At 42.7% G+C, this 17,649-nt stretch overlaps 1 protein-coding gene across 3 annotated transcripts in view; it reads right to left on the bottom strand.

The window, feature by feature from the left end:
- The window catches only part of b4galnt4a (beta-1,4-N-acetyl-galactosaminyl transferase 4a), a 125,198-nt gene that overhangs the window by 104,678 nt on the left and 2,871 nt on the right, over positions 1-17,649 (bottom strand). The gene's annotated exons all lie outside the window — the stretch shown is intronic.

Below are 17,649 nucleotides of genomic sequence, written 5' to 3'. Positions count from 1 at the left end.
GTGGGGTGTGTCAAGAGACAGGGCTAATAAGTACTGCTGGAGGGGCGGATCTTCTCAAAGCACGAGGATGGGTCCAGGACAAGTGCTTGGTGGTCCCAGGCCTCAGATGAAGGTCAGCAGTAAAAAATAAATGAGCCGAAATGATCAAAGAGCTTCCCTCACCACACAGTAGTAAACAGCTTCCTTTATTTTTGTCGTGTTGCGCCCGGGAGTCTTGTCAGCACTGTTCAAAACAAACGAGATGCTGTCTTTACTAATTGAGCTTGATTTGGGCGATAGATTAAGACATGATGACTGAACACTACAAAGATTTGTTTTGAGGTGCTGTTAATGTTTTGTGCTTGACTTCTGTGTACCTGGCGGAAATGCATGACAACCTGAATATTGTCAATCATGCCATTCAGATTGTGCACTTCGAACAACGCTACAAGCTCTGCAACTGATAAACCTGCAAACCTGAACCTATGCAGCTACATGCATACACTAATACATGACTTATCAGCAGCCTCTCAACATTACCTGCCTTAACAGCGACACTCCTGCACAGGGACAAAACACTGACTCTGTTTGTGGGCCAGACAGTCAGCTTAGAGCACATCACATTGAAAATTACATCTCTGCCATTGCAAAAATTACAGCTGTTCTGATTTGCTGGAACGTCCTTGAAGGGGAGTTGTCTAAAAGAGAACATCCATAGTCAGTATAGGAATGCAGAGTGCACCGGCAAACTAACAAAGACAACAAATGGAGAACAATCCAAAGCATTTGTGAGCCTAAAAACCACACACCTGCACAGAACAAGGTAATCAACTGGTATTATTCTGAAATGCCTGAAATGGAGATTAAATGCAGATACCTTTGCAGTGAGTCATCACTTACAGAGAAAAAGCTGGATTGTGATACAGCATTTTGGGGGAGGTGTCGATCACTTGATTATTATTCACCGCAGCTTCCAATCTCTTATCCTCCAATAACTCCTCACCTTCAGTCCCTTCTTAAACTGATTGTGTTCCAATGTGGTCATGACAATCAGACACATCTTGCATCTTTGTTTTTAGCTCCATGATTTCCAGTGTATTTCCCTTGCATTTCATTGCTGATTGTTACTGCCACCATGTGAGGTCATTGAGGTTTAATTAACAACGCACCTTGATAATTACAGATCTGTGAAATGTAACAGAGTATGTCTTGCTAAAAAAGACCAGCATGCTCCACATGGCTGACTCGCTGTTTATTCTCCATCACAGTTGCATGGATAGAATGTGCCAAATAGGCCTAATTTACAGATCTGCAGCAGCTCACACAAATATTAGTAATATGAAATTGATACAACATACCAAAAATAATGACAAAAGCCTGATGATTATTTAAGTCCACACTGTCCTCCCTGGCTAGGCAGTGCCTGAGTTACTACTACGCTGTACCGACGGTGTGTTCTGTCTGCTGCTTACAGCTATGGTTTGCACATGTTGGCAACAACTTAAAGAACCACTCAAGGATCCCATCAATCTATAAATCAAATTGTATTCATTTATCAGTGCTCCAAACTGGGCTGATGCTGAGCTGTGTGCAACAGAAAGAAATCATTATCAATTATCATTTATCTTTAGATAATAAACATAACAATGACCAGGCCTTCAAACAATTCATTATAAAAGAAAGCACAGAAAAAGGAAAAAACTGTACACTTCTGTCTCTACATAACGAGTGAAGGAGCAGAATGATTATGAATGTGAATTTCAGCTTTTAGGGGGAGTTTTAGACCTCACCCCGAACAGAAAATGCATTCTCTATGTCTGGTTCACACCCATGCTTTAAAGACATGCAGTTAATACCTCTTTACAACCCAAGTGAGACCCTGCTTGATGTCTGCTTGGCGCACTTGCTGCCATTGTTTATGCTGCCTTAACCTGGGTGCTGAGTATATGTTGCGCGTGGGCCTGCTTGGAGCTTTCTCAAATGAGCAGCTAATAGGCTTAATCACTAGCTAAAGCCTGTGGCCCAAACAACAGCCCACACATCGAGGTTAAAGAGAAAAGGAGAGGGAGGGGCAGGAGAGAGAAGAGAATTAATCTTCTTTATGTAGAGAAGTCATGCACCCCCCAACCACCCCCCCCCCACATACACACACCACACCCTGCAACCCCAACTCCATCTGACACACTGAGTGCACTCCAGTCCTGCCCACTTCATATGCCTTTGCACCTCCTCATTGTGAGGGAGCTGAAGTGCAACCATGCAGATTATCAACACAAGACTGATTGCTCAACACTCACAACTGGCCTGGCTGCAGGAAATGTCTGCAAACAGAAAAGGACTGAGATCTGTGAGGCATGGGCCATATAAAAAATACGGTCTATTGTGTCATCCATTTATAAAGTTTTACTAACATTTATTAACATCATCACTAACTTTTCAGTGTCTGGCTAAATGCAGTCACTACTCGCCCAGGACTTATGAATGCCCGTCAAGCATACATCAATACTATGAAGCATCAATTGACTTTTTTTGCATTGCCTACCCTAAAACCATTTGCAACAGGCACAGCAATACATTATATAATGTTTCAATAATGTATCAATATATGGGTCATTTGTCACCACCACAACAACCACTGAAACCAAGAGCACAGGGTAGGGTGCATGCATTCCTCCAATACACATGCACTCTGGCTTCATTTCTTCCATCAACTTCCACAACTGCCATCCCCAACTAGCCATCCAGACTGGATATCATACCATAAGCTGTGGCATGCACAGCAGCTTCTGGAATCATCATCATTCTCTTGTGACAAGATCTCTGACCTGATCCCTAAACTACCCTGACCCTAACTGTAACTGTAAGTGTGCTTACAAAGACATGGTTTTGATCTGGCCAGAATACAGAGAAAATGCTCAAAAAAAAAAACTGCAGCTGCTTGTGTGTGAGACGTCTCAAGGTATGCACTCAATGTCTTGTCTGTAGCTAGACATGTGTTTGACTGTGTAAGAGGTTCTATCTATAGTACATGGTTGGCCAGGAGAAAGACAAGAGGTGCAAAGAGAAAATAAATGCTTATTTAAAACATGATTAGGTGAGAAAATGACATCATACTGTTTGGGCAGTTTAATTTCTCTACATGTTTAAGTTAAGCAGGGAGGTGTGGCTGGGTGGACAACAAACTGAAGGATTTCAGATGAACTACTGTTCTGTTTTCGGCTGTGGAGTCTTTTATAGATCTGGCGTTTGTGTGTATGTATGTGTGTTTGTGATTGTGTGTGTGCGTGTGTGTGTGTGAGTTTGTGTATGCATGCATGTCCATGTTTATTTTTGTGCTCTCCACAAACAAACACATAAAATATTCATCACCTTGTCTTTTTGTCTGAATCCTTCTTGTTCCTTGTTCGTCTGGGGTGCAGTCATATGGACATGCCAGCAAATCTGCAGTAGCATCAGCTAGCACTCGGGTATCGTTTTCGTGTGTCCTTCTGAGTGCACACTGTCACCAAGAATCCAGCTCTGTGACATGCACAAAAGTGCCTCACACACACAAACTCACACACACCACACCCCCATCCCCCCAGCTGCTTCTCAATCTGTCCCCTTGACAACTAGGATGAATTTATTTACCATCATCTACACTATGAACATAAAACCATAAGGAGCTGTGTTTTCTGTTGGCACTGATCATTTTGGGAGCAACTGACCAAGACGTAAATCATAAATATATGCATGACCCAAAAAGTATTACAGCTAGTAGCCAACATTTTTGTGCAAAGAGCAATAGCAGCCTCATTAAGTAATGGTTTGGCAGAGTCTGCTGAATGGGTCCCATCACCATGTTTTCAAGCCTGACATTCCTAAGTGAAACTGCAGTAGTACCCAGCAACACCAGCAGATCCCAGATAAAGGCCTCTATTTGTTTGGTATGATAACGTGTAAACACTTAAAGCTATGCAAGTCAATCTAGATAAGAGTGTCTTTTAAGAAAATGTAATGTATTTCTACACAGTTACGTTCCACCATGCACACCCCTGCTGTTTCATTCAGAGACTGGATTGCATTCACAGTTAACCATAAAGAACATGGCAGCGATGGAGGAGTGCCCAATGCTCACTACCCCCATGTGGGTGGAGCTACCATGTTTTGTCAATCACTTACTTGTTTGTATCAATTAAAAGCAATTGGACATCCACAGCAAATCACAATGATTGGTTCAAATCAGTAACATGGTAGCTCCACTCATTTTGGAGTCTCTTAAGTCTCACTCTCCCATCACTCCCATCTGCAGGGACACACCCAATATTACGTTAATATGGAATAATTACAGAGGACCTCTGCCCGTTGTGTCAGTTATTGACTTTACTGGGCAAGGACTGTTCGGTCTCCTCTCTTAATGTTTTTAAACTTTAGCTGCCTGAAAAGCATAACGATATACATGGATACTCAACACTACCTTTGGTTTGGAGAATAATTCACTTGGAGTAGGGTGTGTGACAATCACCTTACTAGTTCCTTCACCTTTGACAAATTGTGAAAGGGAGGGGATATATATAAAAAAATGAACTGCTCACTCACACAAATGTATTTCGGAACCTCAACTGGGGACAGCCATTTTTAGCCTCAGTCAAGCTGACGTCTGTTTTGAGGTGCACCATCTGTACAAAATGTCCAATAGGCACAGACGCCAAGACCATAAATCTCCTGTAAAAACGGATTTGCTTGGTTTATCTGCGTGCCCGTGGGGTGCAAAGTCTCCCTGCCTTGTTCAACCTGCTCAGGCTGCCGACGGCACATTGCGCCACATCCACCATGAGAGCTGCTATGATTTCCTCATTTGCAAGGAAACGATGGCTCAAACGAATGAATGTGCCTAGTGGTGTGTGTCCCATGCAAGCTCCCCTCTCTCAGCACTACCTTTTATTCCTTTGATTGACAGGCTTGAAATTCCCCCGTCTGAGCATCAGCTGCTATCTCACATCAATATGTATTGGGCCGACTTCCCTCAAAGCCCTGTGGCATTACAAGACACGGGTACCTTGCTGTAGACAGCAGCGTTGCTCCAAGCATACAAATCGGGGGTGCAGAACCCCTCATGCAGACCCTGCATGAATAGCAATCTGTCTGCCCACCACGAAAGAGGGTCTTGGTGACCACTGAAATTCCACCAGGAGTTCTGGGATGGAGGTTGCGGTCTAGGACTGAGAGCACAGAAGGGCAAAGACAGTGTGACCAGAGAAAAAGCATCTCATCAGGGGTTAGTCACCATAGCTGACCTCTCACTGTCAATACCAGTGTACCTTTAAAAGGCCCCTGCCAACTACTTCTAGCACCCCCCCCCCCAAACCCCCCGCCCACCCTCCACCACCCCCCCCCCCCCCCACCCGCCCCCCGGTGCCTGCCACCCGTTATCTCCATCGTGCCAGCTCCTATAAAAGCTACCTCGACAGGATCCTTTTCATCACATTACGCAACTTGACGGCGCCTGGCAGGAGGAGGCCAGGATGTCCTGAAGCTGGGATGTTGCCATGGACTGGGGGTTGGGGAGGGGCGCATTGGTTGGTTGGGGATGCAGGCAGGCACTTATTGGCCAAATGAACCATGCTGTGGTCAGATAATGAGGCGGACCCCCCGCCAGGATTCCACTAGCCTTGAAAGTGTAAACAAACAAGGCAGTTGCCGGCTGGAAGGAATTCAAATCTGAAAGCAGCCTGCAAAAGAGACAACAACGATGTGCCCAGCTGCTTTTGTTGCAGCGCTTCCTGTTTTTATCTACTCGTTAGGCTGCTTACCTTTTACCACCATGTCATCCCTGCATCCCCACAGCACAACGCAATGAGCGTCAGGTGAGTCGGAAGGACACTGCCTCCAGGAGGAACTGTCTCAAGACTGTCATTTAAGCAAAGGACACGATACCATTTGGTGCTGCCAGTCAGAAATTAGGGCTGAACAGAGGTGGCTGGTGATCTACAAATAGGGGACAGGGCAGACAGGTTACCTTTGTCTGATACTTGTGCTGTTTTTTTTTCATGATTAAAAAAGCCTTGTGCAATCTCTCCTTCAGAGTGCATCTAATATGGTAACTCTGACTTTGTACGATTGACATGAAATCTTTTCAGTTGTAGATTTCTGTTAGAAATTCATCTCTGATCTCGCATTGTTGTTACACTTATTTACTGTGAAGGGCATGAAGGTAATACCACAATACACAGAACAATAAAGGGGAAATCTGCTGCAGATGCATTATCCTTACTAAAAATAGCAAGCTTGTTAAGGTCCAGGCAGTCGCGAAACCTCATTTCCCGTGTTTGTATGATCAGGATAGCATAAGAGAAGACGAATTCACCACGAGAGCCTTATTCCATGAGGTCAAAATTGAGTATGAGCATGGTGGCAATACACAGCTTCTGACTCACATCTTTTAAATCAAATTAAAATGGCCTATAGTGTTGCCTGTGCCATGATTGGTTGTCAGAGAAGGAAAATTGTATCTGTTTATGTTTTTGGCAGCAGTATAGCATAGTGGTTAAGGAGCAGGACTCATAACTTAAAGGTTGCGGATTCGATTCTGCGCTGGGGCACTGCTGTTGTACCCTTAGGCAAGGTACTTATCCCACAATTGCCTCAGTCAAATATCCAGCTGTATAAATGGATAACATTGTTAAAAAAAAAAACTGTAACTGGTGTAAGTTGCTCTGGATAAGAGCGTCTGCTAAATGCCTATAATAATAATATTTGGCCTAAACATGAAGGTTGACAAAGGTGTTGTACCTGGCCATAGGCTGAGGTTGTTGACCACTCATTTGGATATCATAAACGTTTAAGAGATAGCGGAAAGATGGGATGGAGTATGGATGCCACAAAGAGCTGACACAGAAAGGAAGTGGTTAATGAGATGTTTATAGCCATGAATGCTACTGGTTTCTCTAGGCTTTGTGAATTGCATAGAGATTTTCTGGAAATTCTCTTCCCGAATTGGACCTTCAGTGGTAGGACTGACAAACAGGTTGGTGATAGCTTGCAAGAAAACTGTTTCAAGTTGAAATTTGTTTTACATTTAATTTTTCCACTGGGGGAATTTCTAAATGCCAAGAATGGAGGACAGAAGCCCAAAAAAACAATATTAAGAAGGAAACAGCATCCAGCCACCTCAGCCTCACAGCTGGTCTGATGACATCTGAGTAACCGACTGAGGCTAATCTGCCAATTTACAATGAACTCAGAGAGCAGAGGTGCCAAAGCCAAATTGCTTTACTGAATCAATGTTTGGAGAGGCATCCTTAAAGAGCTAGGCAAAGAACCAGGGAAGACTCATTTAAACATATATATACACACATGCATGCACACACACACACACACACAATGTGCACCAACTCTTAAAAGGCAAGGGTTCATGGAAAACTAGGTGTAGGACCAGGCCATAATTAACATTCAGTCAGTGTTAAGATTATAATTACTGTCACAGTTAATTAAGATGCTACCCAAACTGTGAAAAACTGAACTCATTCCCCTTATTGTGCCTGTTGTGATTGTTCAGACCTCAATTTTTCATATAGATGAAATGGAAATGTATGTGCACAACAATATATAATAATTAGTATTATGCATTAGAATTCGTAGCACAACAAAATATAATTATTAGTGGTATCAGAGTTGAAATTGGCCACAGTCCAATCATGCCTCACTTTCACTTGCCTCAATGAAAATAAGTGATGCCCACATTGTCCTCAATGTTGCTGCTCTGTAGTGCTCCTTAGATGCATTCAAAACTCCATTTAAAATATTACAAACTGGATCTCTGTAAATATGGGTTTAACTCTTATTCAGGGAGTAGACACATTGACAGTAAAGTTGTGGTAAAGCCTATGTCAAAGGGCTCTGGATGTTCAAATCCTGAGTGGGTCACTGCTGTTGCACAATTGATCTAGGTACAAAAATATCCTGCTGTATAAATTGATAATATGTATAATCTATAAGTCACCCTGGACAAGCTGTGCTTAGTGGACATCTACTAAGTGCACACACAATAAATAAGAATGTGCTAAAGCATAGCTTCTGTTTTCAAGAAGAGGATGCAGGAAAGGCTCTACCTACTGATATGCAGCCTGCAGTAAGGAACATAAAGCACACATTGAGTTCTATTATTTATGCATTAATTTCCTCCTCCAGGGCAACTTACATGGGTCATAGATTATCCATTATGCATCTTATTGTTTGCTGAAGCTATTCGGGTTAAATAACTTGTTCAATGGGGCTGCAGCAGGGATTAACACCAGCAACCTCCTGGTGACATTTCATTTTCCCTAACCACTGAGCCATATTGCTGATTCACCAGCTGAACTGGTGTGAAGAAGACACTCTTTATATGGTGCACATCCACATTAATCACAGTTAGCATGGCAGATTTGCCAATCGGAAAGTTACACATTGATGGGCCATAGCCCACACCACAGCATCTTAGGTCCTTCCAAAAAGAGACTGAGGTCATTTACTTCTGTATTACCTAATCTGAATATGCACTGCTCAGATACAACTTTACAAGATCACATGATGAATGGAAAACTTGAATTATTTTCCATTATCTTCCTTGCATTCTTCCTCTGCTTTGCTCTGCTTCCTCTTCATCTTCCTTTTCAAGATGTTTGAAGGGAGGAAAAATGGACAGTATTCTAACACAATTTGTGAGATCATTTGAGTAAATTTGTGAGATATAAGATGGTCTCTTCTTATGTAATATCGATGCTTTTAGAAGAGTTTTTTGTTTGTAACTGTGTATGTACTGGCATATGGAGAATACATGAAAGTAGCTTGCCATATTTTTCGGTGGATATATTAAAACATGCTGTGGGGAGGGGCCCTGGAGCAGACCAGGAACCCCCCTGATCACACACTGATCGCACATTACTAAATTACACTCATTGGCCCAACCATGAAGCATGACATAATCCCATCTGACAGCCAAGTCAAAACCACCTCTCCCCTCCCTGTGCCTGATACAGCGCATTAATGCAGCATCACAGCCCCTTCAACACACGTCAGTTACCCGAGACTCAGGGCTCAGATTAGATAACACTGACAATCACAACAATGCATTGAAAATTCACCCCAACAGTACTGAATAAATATACATACCCAGTTCGGTTTTAGCCATCAGCAGAGAGAGATTTGATTAGCATTTCCTACAAGCTCACTTTGAGTTTCAGAAATTTTACACAACACGTTATGTGTTCTGCGGCTCTGTGACTACTGTACCCGTGGTCAAATCGCCAGCTGCGCTCCTCGTTCATCATCCGGATCCGTGCATTTACCTGTTAGAAAACTTCACTCGCATCAGAACAGTTACAGGGCCGAATGTGTGCCATGGAATGGTGGGGCTCTCTGCCTTTTACTGCATCGCTCTGGCTTTGCTCCCTTAAGCCACAAGGGCTCCCTTTCATCAAGGCGTCACCTACACCCACTTTAAAAAGCTTATTTCCATATGCACAACATGCCTGAGAGTTGGACATGGGAACAAGTGCAGGTAAGTCTCTCAGTCAAACACAGTGGAAGTGGAAAATAGAGTGCCTCTGACAACTTGCATTGGGGAGAAAGGGGGAGGGAAAATCAAAGCTCTTACAGGTTGTCTTTCATGTGGTGTCTTGTTATGACTGGACAGATCACACCACACAATGCCTGAAAGCAGTTCAGCACTGCCCAAAGCTACACATGTGGAAACATAAGGGGGGGGGGGGGGGGGGGGGGGGGGGGACAGTGAACTCAAGCTGAGACCAAGATGGCCAAAAGATCAAACTGCTGTTGGACCCTTGAGCATGAGTACTGATCCAGAGTCAGTTGAGCAAGGGTGCTGTTTCTATAGGATAGGTTTCAATGAGAAGCCCTGAGCGGTGGCTTTTTGTCTTTTTGGTTGGCCCTCTGTTTTTGTTGTTCCATGCTATATGCTGTATCTGTCCCTCAATTTCACCCAACAAACACAACATCCACTTGTTCTACAGTGGATGTTAGTATATCTGTATGCATGTTTGATGCTGCAACATTAATTTCCCCAGGGAGATAATTAAGTATTTATCATCCATATCACCATCATTATTTAACAGTTGGCAAACACCTGAGCGACAGGCATCACAGTGATTAGCACACTGGCCACTGCAAGGAGAAAGAGGTTGAAGCCCTGAAGGTGTAAGTTTGACTTTCTTTCACTGCATGATTCGGTCCACTCCCTCTGGCCTGTGCAGTACGCAAGCTGTCTGCTAGGCAAATAAATAATATATCAAACCTGAAATGATTACGCCTGCTCTGGGATCAGTTTTGCTGCTACAGCTGCTGCGCTGGGCCATGTGTAACCCGTGCAGAAATGCTCTTCATTTGTTGTTGTTGCTGTAGATCGTGTTGTAACAGTTCCCCGTGAAAGCTTGATAAATAATGCCCACGGCCTCCTCCAGGTTTCCCGGACCAGCTGTCACCGCTATCCCAGCGTGCTGCTGTCCTTCTCGGCAGGGCTGGCGGAATGAGCTGGGGCCTCACTGGGAGGGTTGCCTGCTGTAGTGCACCTCAGCGCTGGCGAGTCTCTCCTAAGAGCACTTCCCACTCAAATCACTTCCCCCCCCAAAGCGCGCAAATGAGGCTGTGGGTACATATTACATGAGCTGAAGACAGCCATGAGGGGTTGGATTTCCCCTTTAATGCCATTTTAATCAGGCTCAATCTCCCCTTCTCCCTCCTCAGCTCTCAATCCTTTCTCTTTACCTCTGCTACACTCTCCTGTTCTCTTTCTCCCCCCCCCCCCCCCCCCCCCCCTCTTCTGGCCTTATTACTCTTTTCCGTCCCCATTTCTCCAAGGGATCCACCTGCAAATCAGGTGCTCCCAATTCATTTTGGAGACGTCAGGACTGTTGTGGTTGTACCTCTTTGCACCTTTTTTTCTCCCACCACATTCTCCTTAGCTCCTCCTTGCTGATGTTCACAGTGTTTGGCTTGGGGCAGAGAGAAGGCCGAACAGAACCAGGACATCCATCTCTACCTTCCGTGAAAATGGGAAATGGGGAAGGTTTTTTCAGATGGACTGCATGACGAGAGCGAGGATGAATGACATTAGCTGCAACACTGCACCAGAGTTACAATGCATTATGCAAAATACACCATGATGTGCATTATCATTACAAAACATTGATGACACATTCTTTTTCTTGAGCCTGGCTTCCAGAAAGACCTCTATTATATGCTCTCTGAAGCCACAAGCAGCTCCATGTTTATTAATGAAATGTCTGAATACGCAAGTCTACTTTAGCATACCTTTGATGGGAGCAAGCACCTAAACTGTGTGCCCTTGCTCTGTGCTGAATCTTTGGGAATCAAGTTGGACAGAAAGCTGTACAGAAAGCCTGAAGCAGGCCTGCTCAAGATGAGTAGATTAAGGAAACCTTGCCATCACAGCCTATGTGACAGGGATTTTTAAATTCCAGACCATTAGCAATAATTTGATGTGTATATATATATATATATATATATATATATATATATATATGTGTGTGTATATGTTTGTGAGCATGTGTGTACATGTGCGCATGCTCTGGAATGTGTTTATGCATGTGTGTGCATGTACATCTGTGTGTGTGTGTGTGTGTGTGTGTGTGTGCCTGCGTGCGTGTGTGTGTGTATATGTGTCTACATGTGTGCACATGTGTTTGAGAGCATGTGTGTGTGCACCCCTCAGCCCTGCCCTCATGGAAGCAGAGATAAGAGAATACCAAATGTCCTGTTTTCAAAATTATATTAGAATTATATGCTTTGCTTACCACAGGTAAATTGATGGGTCCTTCATATCTGCCACATGTTCCCAGAGGAACTTGTCCAGGCAGTATGAAGCATCTCTTTTTCTTCAGCAAAACCAACAAGGCCTGACAAAATGATGATGACTGTCCTCACATTCCACAGGTCAATTGTTACTCAAAATGTACCTCCATAATGGAGACCAGTCAAGTTGAAAACCAACTACATGGCCAGACTGCTACTCACTGCTGTGCATGCTCATGTAAATTGTGCATACTTTTGGGGAGTCACAGCTGAGCTCAGTTTTAATGCAGCAGTTCAGCATTAGTATCACGCAAAGGCAACTTTCAGACAGAGAGCACCAAACCTCTCTCATTATCTTCTCTCAGGACTAAACACAGCACACAAAGGCAATTGCATTTGATTGCTGTGGGAGTTTTCACATTTCCTGAAAAGTTGGCACATTCCAACAAAACTGTTGAGCAAACAGTTAGCAGAAAAGTCAAACAGTTGCCTTGATGCCAACCAAGTAACATATCCCCTTATCAAAGATTTGATTAAAAAGTTTGAGAGATCAAATCTTAATTATGAGGGAGCAGTAGCGGGTCCAATTTGCATGACAATGATCATTACAAAGTCAGCAGATGGTGGGGTGAGACTTCCATTTTCATGGCATATTGGTGATTCTTCTCATTCTGACAGAACGCAAAACACTGTTTCACACAGGAGGAGAAACACTTATCAAGGAGGAAATTCTGTTTGTGTGGGTTGGAACCCAAGCCAGTGACAACTTTCTCAGCAGGAACCAAACATCTTTTCATTACCAGGGCATCTATTCAGATGGGTTTTTAAAGCTTAGATTGAATATAAAAATTGTAGGCTTGGTCATCAGTGTGTGTTGCCATAAAGAACCTGAAAATGTGTCACCAAGTTCCCACAGACTTCGCTGACACCTTCAGTGAGTGCCAGGCCCATCACTATCAATGTCTCATACCTGGAGACTTCGAGCAGCTCTCCACCTCATAATGCCAAGTATCAAATCATATTTTGCTCATCTTATATTCATGCCAAAAGCACATTATTATTTAAATAGTGCAATCTTTTTATGCCAAACAAGCATGCCCACCTTTGCAGAAAAACACATTGCTGACTTGTGATTCAGGATTACTTTATGTCTTAATTTATCATGTTAGCCCAGGCAATAGGAGGTTGAACATTCAGGTGAGAGCACTAAGGCCTGCCCTTTGAAGAGTTACTTAATCTTGACCCACTAAATGAACCACTGTCCACAAATAACTAATGACAATGCAGTACAACAGCAAGGCATAGAGAGATGATACACCATTGGCCGGGGAAAACTAAGCCAAGCCTACAATGAGGAATTTTTTAAAAATCTCTGGTCTAGTTGCAGCCTGAAGTCGGACAGTGACACTTTGTCCTGATCCCTCTCAGATCAGTGTGTCTCCCTCTCCATGGAAGTTTCAGCTGAGCTGTCCACCTGCGGCTTGGATATCAGCGGCTCTGTGCTGCCACTCTCTCTCAGTCTGCCGGGCAAGGACCTCCAGAGCAGATACAGTGCCATCATTCACCAGTGGCTCATTTGCCATTCTCTTTTTTATTGGGAGATAAAGTGCATGTTGAGTGGAAAGTGGCTGCCAGTCTTTACCCTTTGCCAGTCTTTACCCTTTTACCAGTCTTTGCACTGTCCCCCAAGATGGCCATGGCTGTCATCCAAAGAACTCATTTGCATGAGGAGTTAGTGTGCTGAGGAGAGCTTATTACAGGGGCCAACACAAATTTCATTAACCCTGGGGTTAAAAGACTCTGGGCTCCCTGTTTCGTGATCCCCTGTTCCCCCTCCATTGGGAGCCTGTTGAAACAAAGCACACCAGACTGCGCACTGATGTCTCTGAGAGAGACACCTGCAGCCCACTGAGGCCTCACAGCTACACAATTCAAAATAAACTGAAAAAGAGGAACGGATTCCACCCTGACACAAAGGCTTTGCCATTTGACTTGTATAGGCCATGCCAATTCAGGCCAAGAGGCACATTCCTGAAACTCATCCGAAGCCATGCACAGATCCCAAAGAGATATGAAGTGTTCCCGGTATTCTTGTCATGCTTGCAGAGTTAAATGCCCTTTAACTGCAAATTATGAGACCTAGCACCAAAACCCATGCAGAAAAACACAGAAAATGGCCACATCTCCCTGAGAAGCAGACTGTGTCTATTTCATTTTCTGTTGTACTCCTCTCATGGGGTCTGTGATAAGATGTTATCTAAAAAACAAAAACAACCAATAAATGGAAATCATCAAAAATGTGAAAATAGTTGATGACAGTCAGAGGGGAAGGCACTCCACTACTTCAGTGTAATACTCATTTGAATCTACCTGGACAACGTGTGGAGCATGCCACACTTCATGACCTGCTAATGCTATGACAGCAGGTCTCTTGGCATCACAAAGAGAATAGCCAATTAATGTCCCTTGCTACATGTCCATTTTGGTAGCTTCAACCTTGATAAACAATATTTAAATCCCCATTTTCCTTTGGATCCCAAAATTGCACAGGGGAATGGTGTAAGTAAATAGCTTCTAAGATGTTACAGCTAACTTGAAAAACCTATACCTGTAGTAACCTAGCCTAGTCTAAACCTACCCTATAGTAGCTGTAACACTGGCAGCCTCCGTAATTCACATTCAACAACTTACCTGCACAGCAACATTCAAACTGGTCCGAGCAAGAAGAGCATGTGACTGAATAGCCTTGCACCACAATGCAACTCCTGCATAGCAATTTGTGGTAAACTATGCATGCTGTACAACACATTACTCCACCACAGCCTTGGAAATCAAAAGGAATTTCAAATAGAGAGGTCCTCCTTTGTGTGTTTGTGTGTGTGTGTGTGTGTGTGTTAATTGACAGAGCTCTATTCATAAGGTGCATCCCAACGCTGCTTGGCCAGCAAACACGGCCAGGAAGGACAGGATAGTTACTGTGCTCCTGCACCTCCAAATAAACATGCCTCTAAGCAGCGAGACACCACTGGTTTCACCCTGCCAAATTAAAACTGATGACAGAATTCCATGCTGCTTCAACATTTCTCCTGTCACATCTCAAGTGTCCACTCATGCTGCCGCACTTCGTCCTTAACATTGACATTTTAGCCAATATTCCCTTTTTCTTAGATTGATTAATTCAATATGTAATGCTGATTTAGGTGATTTTTGTAGTCATGGTAAGGAGTGTTATCTTGTTACTCAGTAAAAGACAGAGCACACTGTGTTTAGTCTGAGCAGAGGCCTCAGTTTTTCCTTTGCAAAATATGTTTGGATTCACACTCTGACCTTAAGACTGAGTATACACACTGGTTGGTTGCTCTGCCTCTGTGTAGGAAATGTAGAGTTAACAGGATCTCTGATAATACACAATCAGCCAGAGCACGTCACAACACATCCATTTATAATGTGCTTTCTACCATTAAAAAGCCCAGCTGGTTCGCTCTTAACACCTAATTAGTACAATCGGCTTCTCTGTGGGATTCAGGGACTGTTATGAGGCATTAATGGATTGTAGTTCCTATCTAACAAGACAGTTTTCAAATACCTGTGGCACTGTTCTGAGGCACTATCCTCTGGATAAAAAAATGTCTGATGCCTGATGGCAAAGTGAGAAACAGAAACATCTGACAGCCATTGAACCTCTCTCTGTCTATTGTCCAAGTTCCAGATACTGTACTTAACATCAATTTCATCAGTCAAAAAATGTAGAAATATAAAAAAAAAATTAAGCAATGTAAGTTGATCTGGATATGAGCATTTGCTAAATAAATAAACTGTATCATACACTTTAAAAGGTATTGCCATGACAAATGTTGTGAAGACAACAGTAGAATAGGTGGGATCTTTGCACACATCCCAGTGGGCATGGCACTGTTCATCTGCAGCCAGCTTTCAAGAGCATAAAACCCTCTCCATTTGAATAGTCTGAAATCATTTCTTTGAGACTGGTGGGTGTAAATGAGATTTTCTGAAGGAACGGATGGTGAGAATGAAATTGGTTCTGTATTCATTTCTCATGTCCAAAGAACTGTGACACCAAACTTCATTAAAGATAGGTTTTGATAATAGAAATGAATTACAATGGAAAGGCAGACACCTTTGTGGGGAATGCATAATGCTCATATTTCCAAGAATATATCTGAAACCATAGTTCTTTTCAGATGTCTCTCCCATGTTATTATCCATTGCACTACTAAAATCACAATTTTATATGTGTATATACATATATATATATATATATATACATATATATATATATATATATATATACATATATATATACATGTACATTTATATGTATGTATGTATGTATACATATATATATGTGTGTGTGTGTGTGTGTGTACTGTATATAGTGAGAAATGTTTTCTGTGGAGATTACAGAGTAACTTTACTTACTGCTGTAACTACAAACTACACACACAGTTGAGAATGTACTGTTTTTAAGTGCAATTTTTTGTTTTCATGCTAAAATGAACAAAACCCTGTCATCTGTAACCCCAATATCAAAAAAGAAAGAACTCAAGGCACAGTGGCTAGAGGGAGGTGGGTGAAAACAGCATGTCTGATTTGAGTTATCTGAAAACATGTTAGTGCTCTCCATTCTGCATCTGACCTTCTCATTCCAAGGCTACTGAACACCCAGTTCGGCAGACCTCTCTGTGCATGACTGAGGTCTGGAAGGCTGGCTTGCTCCGGTGGCCAAAAGCACTCAGAACTTTCAGCAATCTTTTTCAGCAATTTTTTTTCAGTCTGAGCACCAAAGGGCTTTGTTGAACTCTTCCAGTTATGACCTGGCAACACCGTTAAAACCCCATACAAGGATGCAGTATGTTGCTGCCTGTCTCTGAGTTGCACATAAATAAGGATTTACCACATAATGAAGAGTCTTTGTGAACCACACACGCACAAAAACACACTCATGCTATGTGCCATTTAATTAAGGGTAATTAATTCCCAAGTGCAAAAGTCTTGCTATTATCTCTAAATTGGTGACAGCTGGCAAAAATATAAACTGCTCTCTTGTGGCAGATTCCTTTATTTTTAAACACTGATTAGATCATGGTGTTTCTACAATATTATCTCCAATGTACAGTATTACCGACAGCCCTCAAAACATCAGAGTCAAGCTTGCTCATGAACTGGTATCTCTCTAGGCACCATCCCTCTTTTTGTCGGTCTTTCTCTCTCTGTCTCAAAAAGTTAACATATCCAACCAGTGCCATGTACTGCACTTTGGTATAGGGGCACGGGGTTGACCAATCACACAAGGATACTCATAATATGACAACATACCCATAATGGAAGTCTGGACAATAGATTGAACACATCCTGCCAATCTGGGCATTGTGTCACTGAAATGAGTCTTTATCATCAGCCATGCTTGATACAATTCAAATTTTCTGTGTTTGTGTGTGTACCTGTGTATGTGTGTGTTTGTGTGTGTATGACTGCATGTGCGACTGTACATATGCATGTGTGTCCATGTCCATTTCAATCAATGGGAACAAGACCTGTTTTTAGTGTCACATGTTTAAACTTCAGCGCCCCTCACCAAATGGCATTGGTCTAGTATGACATAGCAAGTAGGGAACTGGGCATGCAATCAAAAGGTTACATGTACCCATCTCTAGTGGGGCTTTGCTGTGGCACCCTTGAGCAAGGTAAACACTACTTCTCCTTCGGTAAACACGAGACTGAATAATTCACAAATACAGTACATAAAATAAACTAAAATATTAATTCATATATAGAGTACATAAAATGTACAAGACTCCCTGAATAATGGTATCTTCTAAGTAAATAAATACATCAAATAAATACATTGATTTTATCTCA

Source organism: Megalops cyprinoides, chromosome 8 (assembly GCF_013368585.1).
Source record: "Megalops cyprinoides isolate fMegCyp1 chromosome 8, fMegCyp1.pri, whole genome shotgun sequence".
NCBI lineage: Eukaryota > Metazoa > Chordata > Actinopteri > Elopiformes > Megalopidae > Megalops > Megalops cyprinoides.
This window is presented reverse-complemented; position numbering and strand designations above follow the sequence as displayed.